Below are 7,072 nucleotides of genomic sequence, written 5' to 3'. Positions count from 1 at the left end.
CACTAAGCCATCTCTTCAGCCCAACACAACCCCATTTGAATTTATCCCTTTGAAAATAAACCAGTCCCCCCCCCAAATTATCAATTTTAATGTGGTTCCTGGTAAGAATTTGATATATAACTGGAAAAAATTGTGATATCTAAGTTGTTTTGCTATTATTTATTTAATATTTAAAATGTTCTCATCTTTAAATTTAATACTGTTCTTATAAAGTTACTTTGGAGCTGCAGATTTAGATCATTCAATTTATGAACATTGTTTCTGACACAACCAATTGGCAAAGCCAATTCACATCTTCAAGTCAAGCAGACTGTTACTTCTTTTCATCATATAAAGTCTAATTTCATTTATTTTTATTTTTTATTAAAATTTCAATCTTATTTAAAAATATTTATTTATTTAAGAGAGAGATTGAGGGGGAAAGAGAATGGGCATGCCAGGGCCTCTAGCCATTGCAAACAAACTCCAGATGCATGCCACCTTGTGCATCTGTTTTACCTGGCTCCTGAGGAATCTAACCATGGTTCTTTGGTTTTGCAGGCAAGCACCTTAACCACTAAACCATTTCACTAACCCCTAATTTAATTTATTAACTTGAATAAATATGTCATGTGTTTCATGAAGTATTATTAAAAATATGGGAAATAAACAAAACATGCCAGACATTTGCAAGATACATTAGTGACTAGTGTGCACTCAGTACTGAAATGCTGTAAATTGGCACAAGTTACTCAACTTATTATGAAAATAAAAAAAGAGCTATCAATGTGTTATTTATCCCCATTTAACTTGCTATAATATTATACAAGGTATTTACCTAAAACTAACCATTTCTGAAGCAAGGAATATGGTAAAAATGTGTATATCATTCCTTTGACAGTCTTGCATCTGTGCATCCATTTTTTTGTAAAATGGATAAAAAGGATAAAGAATAAAAATCAGAATTTTTTAAAGTTTTTATAAATATAAAATTTTCTTATACCTAGTGGTAAAAATCAATTATATATTGTTAAAGGTAAATACAATTTAACTTTTATAAAATACAGGTAAAAGAATTAAACTTTCATATGTATAAATAAGAGTTGGCTATTACTGAGGACATAGTTATTATGCTTTTATAAAATATAATTCAAGCCTCTATTCCAATATAATGAAACTTCAATACATAATGACCTCTTACACAGTGCATACTTTTTACATTGATTATGTACCTTGATAATTTTGCCATAAATCATCTTTGTTACATATAAAATATCTTTATTTCTGGACTACATTGATTCTGCAGCTTGAAAATGCTTGTTTTGAAGAAAGGTATTGAAAATACCTGAAAGTTTAAATAAGGGTCAGAAAGGAAAGAAGATGCAAGCATCCAATAATTTCTTCATGTTTTTTCCTGCTCTTGCAGAGATGTATGCAAGTTTCTATGAATTAGAGGAAGAAATGTTGTTAAGAAAAGTTTACTATGTCTATGCACCACCCCCATAACATATATCAAATTAACTTTATTGTATAAAGGGATAGATGTTCCATTATTATGAGCATGTTTACATTTACCCATAATTCACTCTTAAAAATTATAATTCCGGGGCTGGAGAAATTTCTTACCAGTTGAGGTTGCTAAGGACCCAGGTTCAATCCCCCAGTACCCATATAAGCCAGATGCATGATGTGGTGCATACATCTGGAGGTAATTTGTAATTGCTAGAGGCACTGGGATGCCCATTTGCTAGCTCTTTCTCCCTCTCTCTCTCTCCCTGTCCCTCTCTATCTCTTTCTCTTTTCTCTCCAATAAATAAATACAATATATAAAAAAATGAAAAAGATATAATTCTGGTAGGTATGAACAATTTGCCCTCTATGTTGGTATACTTTAATTAAATTATTATTGAAAATAAGCTCTTTTCCTTTGATGTCTAATGATTAAAGACAATGTATTTTTGAGGTTAAAGTGTTCTCAAAGGTCTACAAACTTCATTTGTTTTAAACAACTCTCATGCCCAAGTATATTTGGAAAGTGTGAAATAAAGGATGCAACTTTGTCCAAAGAAAGGTCTGGTCTTCATACTAAGCATCTAAAAAACAATCTCTATGTCCTTGAAAAGTCCTCTCTAGTAAGTGTCAGTTTACCTGAGGTCTTGACTAGTAGACTTCCTACAACATGAATTATGATTGGGGCTGGAGCTGTGTGGTGTCCAGTTATCCTCCAACAGACTGTAACACAGAGGTGAAACATATGGGTAATAAAACATGAGACCCCATTAAAACATCTGGTCTGGTCACTGGTGTATGATCTTCCTTGCTGGCAGTATTCTGTACACATTGCCACACATCTATGTCAAAAGGGACAAAATTTCTGTCCAAGATCGTTTTCTCCCAACCTAGCTCTGTGTATCTCTTCCCTTGCATGATTTTATGTTTTCTATTTTTTATTAGTTATGTGCACAGTGTGTATACAGCCATATTGGTACCATCATTAGCCTCCTCATTGTCCTCCCCTCTTGGAAGGGGCTCTCCTCATTGGGGAATGTAGGTCATGCATTGTGGGGGTAGCCATAAATTATGTGGAAGAGGTGATGTCTCTGTGCATAATGTCCCAACTTGTAGCTCTAACAATCTCCCCCCCCCTTATGCAAATTTCCTTGAGCCATGTTGTATTTCTTTTAGGTCTACTTCAGTGACAAGGTCTTGGGAACCTTTATGTCTCTGGATATCTGGTTTGGTAGGAGTTGAGTGTTCTCTGTGTCTATCTCCTTCCCCCTTGTGCTGGTATCATGTTTACCAAGAAAGCAGCATTCTTTCTCATTTTCCCAATTACTCTATGGTTTCAACCTGTACCCTGGTGAGGTGTGATGGGCTGATTCTCTCCTCAAGTTCTACATTCATCTGAAAAAGAGAAGCAAATGCTTCAACAGAGAGTGAAGTCAGCACCAGATAATGGAACAACAATTCTCATTTTAAAAAGAATTTAATAGCTGTAGGCACTCTTGTAGCTCAAGATTAGTAGGAGTTTGATATTGGAGAGTGGGCCCATTTTTTAGATATTGCTCTGGCTTGTTTTCAAGTTCCAGCTATGGGTTCCGTTCCACTGAGTGCATCAGTTAGCCAGTTCAAGAGCAGTTGGTTACCCAACATGGCTGTGTGCCACTATTGCATTTGGGTGAGTATCATGTCAAGTTGCTTGCTGCTGAGTAGCTTAGACCATGAGTTGCTTGGACAGATGTTTGTAAGTTTCCCCCAGCCACTTTTGTAGCACCTTCTGGCACAAAATAAGCTAACCATCTGGTGAATGACTCTTTTCCAGATTTGAGCCAGGCCAGTCCATGTTTCATACCAATAGCATGTGGTGTCTTCTGCAGTAGGGTCTTACCATTAACCTTTTGTGGGTCATCCAGTATTGTGAGATAAATCTGTTTTCTTTTGGGAAACCTTGCAGATCTCTCTGATCAACAGGTCATTGTGGATGTTAACTGCACGCTGGTATGGGGAGTTACAGGCCAGAGGCAAGGGAAGAGAAGGAATAAAAATATAGGTAATATAAAAGAGACAGAAAGAAGAGGGAGAGAGAGACAGAGAGAGAGAGAAAGAGAGAGAGATAGGAGAAGATTAAGGTTAGTCTTCATCATACCCTCTCCAAGGCACTGTGATTCAGGTGTTCCCTCTAAGGACCTGATGAAGGTTCAATCATTTAGTCTGTCTTGCAGGATATAGGATTTTATGGTACCATTTCCATTTGGGTCCAGTTTTATGCCTCTCCCGCACCTAACCCTCCCCTCCTACCCTACCCTCCCTGTTGTCCGGTCCTCAAGATACTTATTAGGTATGTCAGCATCTCGGGAAGATTCAGGTTAGGAGCCACAGATGAGTGAGACCATGCAACGATTATCTTTCTATGATTGGATGAGTTTGCTTAAATGATCTGTCCCAAGGTTGACTCTTTTTCTTCAAATTTCATTGTGTCATGTTCCCTCACTGCTATGTAGAATTACATTGAAAATATATACCATGTTTTTGTTATCCATGGACATCTGGTTTGATTAAAGCTTTTAGCTATTATGAATTGAACAGCTATATACATAGTTGAGAAAATCTCTCTGGACTGAAGTATGGGTCTTTTAGGGTAAGTGCCCAGTAAGGGAATAACTTGGTCTGTTGGTACTCTATACTCAACCTTTTTAGTAGTCTTCATACTACTTTCCATAGTGGCTGTACCATCTTACGTTCCCACCAATAGTGGATGAGGGTTCCTATATCTCCACATCCTTGCCAGCATTTGTTTTCATTAGATTTTTTGGTTCTTTTTAAAAATATTTTTATTTCTTTCCAAGAAGAGAGGGGAGGGGAATAAATGAGAATGGATGCACTAGAGCCTCCTACCACTGAAATTTCCAAAACTATGCACTACTTTGTGCATATGGCTTTACATGAGTACTGGAGAATGGAATGCAGGCTATCATGCTTTGCAAGCAAATGCATTTAACCACTGAGCCATCTGTCCAGCCATGATTTTAATGTCTTCTTTCCCTATAATGCACCATGATTACAAGCCTATAAGAACAACAGTTTCAGTGAGTTCTGACACTCCTTTCTTCTAGTGATTTTTCAAACAGGTGGATTTGAGAAAACCCATGCTTGCAAACAATTAGCAAAAGGTTTTGGAGATTGTGTTCCTAACTTCACAGAAAGCTCTCACACAATTCCTCTTATAGAGAACCCTAATAGATGTACTTTACTAGATGACAGTGAGTGCATGGCTCCTTTATAATAGAATTGGTAAAATAACAATGTGCTTTCCAGTTAGAAGAGATCTAGGAAATAAAGAAAACATCTAGAACTACTGTCCCCAAAGGTTCTGGTACTAGAGAAAAGAGGACATACTAGGTAGTCCAGACAGTCTATTGTAGGAAACTACTGCTAGTATTAGGCTCTATTATTTAGTCATTTATTATTGACTGACAGGTGCTCGTAAAGGATGTCAACCAGGAAATTCACCCAAAGCTTAAGGAGCTATCTTTCTCAAGGTTTGAAACCATGAACATCTGAAAAGAATAGTATTATTATTTGAATCTCAATTGCCAAATGATATTGTTGTGCTAAAAGTTTGGTTACTAGCCAAGGAACCTTCAAACATTGGTTAAGGAAACAGGACATTGATGTTATGGAGTCATTTGATTCGATGGCACTGCTGGGAGGTGATGGAAAGTAGAATGGAGGCTCTTATTAGAGGTTGTAGGCTTGTCTTTGAAGAGCATATCTGGATGGGTCTCCTTTCCCCTGTTTCACATTCCCAGACGTTGGGAAGTGAGCAGTTCTGTTCCATAATGTCTTTCATGATACTGTGCCTCACCTCAGCCAACCCTACAGCAATGCCACCAGATGAATGTGGACTGAAGGCTCTGAGACCATGAGCCAAACACAAAGATTGTGTTACAGCAATGAAAGATAATTAACACAGGTAAATATGGTAAATATGCCTTGATTATAAAATATATCTTCACAGAGAGAAACTTGACCCTCCCATAAGCCTAATGGGATTTTATGAATTACAGAATACCATAAAAACTATAAGTTGAGGCTTATACTACATGTTTGATAAAACATGTAGTCTATGGCATGGGGCATTGTCTCAATAGGTTAAGTACATTCTATGAAAGCATGAAGTCCTGAGTTTGTGTCTGTCACACTCATCAAAGCTGGCCATGGTGGCACATGCCTGTATCCTATGTTGGGGAAGCAGAAACAGGAGGAAGTGCAGGGCTTGCTGAATAGCTAGTCTAGTTGAACTCTTAGAAGTACAAGACCCTGACTAAATAGTTAATGTAGAGGGTGACTAAAGAAGGTATGCAATGTCAACCTGTGGCTTCTACAGGCATGTGCATGTATAGCCACACTCATATAAACATTCATCACAAACAATATGAAAAACAGAACAAGTAGTCTGCTAAAAAAAGTACTGTTATAATTCAATGGAATTTTACATAAATCTAAAAGTACATTCACCTGGAAACTTACTTTCTTTTAAGAATTACAAATTAGTAGATACCTTATAATTCAGCTAAGGATTAAAATTTGCATATTCACATGCATTTGTATATTTAAAAATGTGTTAAAATATTTAATTAAATTTTAGTATCACTTGGGCTATATCATAAGTTTACAGTTAGCAGAGTTGTTTATTCAAAATTCAAAAACAATAAGCTTATACAAAGAAAATACATACTAACCTTTAGTTAAATTAAGTTACCTACATGACAGAACGTGAATACGCTGAGTAGCCTTTTGTACATCATGTTTCACTGTTTTGGAAAAATTCAACTTTAGTAGGGAGCAGCTTATTTTGAAATTAACAAAAAAAATTACTAAAATGTATGTGATTTTTATATGATAAAATAAAAAGCCTACAATCCCATCACTCAAGAGGCTGAGGCAAAAAGATGACAATGTGATGTCTGGCCTGGTATATATGAGTAGACTGTTGGAAAAATTAGTAAATTTTATTCATTAGTAAAAGAATAAAATAAATACATGTATTCCAAATATGTAAAATTAACTTGGTTGATGTATATTTAATGGGTTCACTGATTTAACATCCTGTAACAGAATTTATGACCATTGTTTATATGTAATTAAGTAGCTTATATCCAGTATTCCTGATATAAGGCAAAAGTATGGAGGCATACCACTGAAAGTCATCTTAGTTTGTGATATAAGAACCCTGTGTCTGAAAGGGGAAACACACTCAAGGACTTGTTAAGAGGGAAAGAACTGAAAATATAACCAGCAGGTTTTTTTTTTTTAATTTTTATTAACATTTTCCATGATTATAAAATATATCCCATGGTAATTCCCTCCCTCCCCACCCCCACACTTTCCCATTTGAAATTCCATTCTCCATCATATTACCTCCCCATTACAATCATTGTAATACATATATACAATATCAACCTATTAAGTATCCTCCTCCCTTCCTTTCTACACCCTTTGTCTCCTTTTCAACTTACTGGCCTCTGCTACTAAGTATTTTCATTCGCACGCAGAAGCCCAGTCATCTGTAGCTAGGATCCACATATGAGAG

Source organism: Jaculus jaculus, chromosome 7, assembly GCF_020740685.1.
Source record: "Jaculus jaculus isolate mJacJac1 chromosome 7, mJacJac1.mat.Y.cur, whole genome shotgun sequence".
In the NCBI taxonomy this organism is placed as follows: Eukaryota; Metazoa; Chordata; class Mammalia; order Rodentia; family Dipodidae; genus Jaculus; species Jaculus jaculus.
This window is presented reverse-complemented; position numbering follows the sequence as displayed.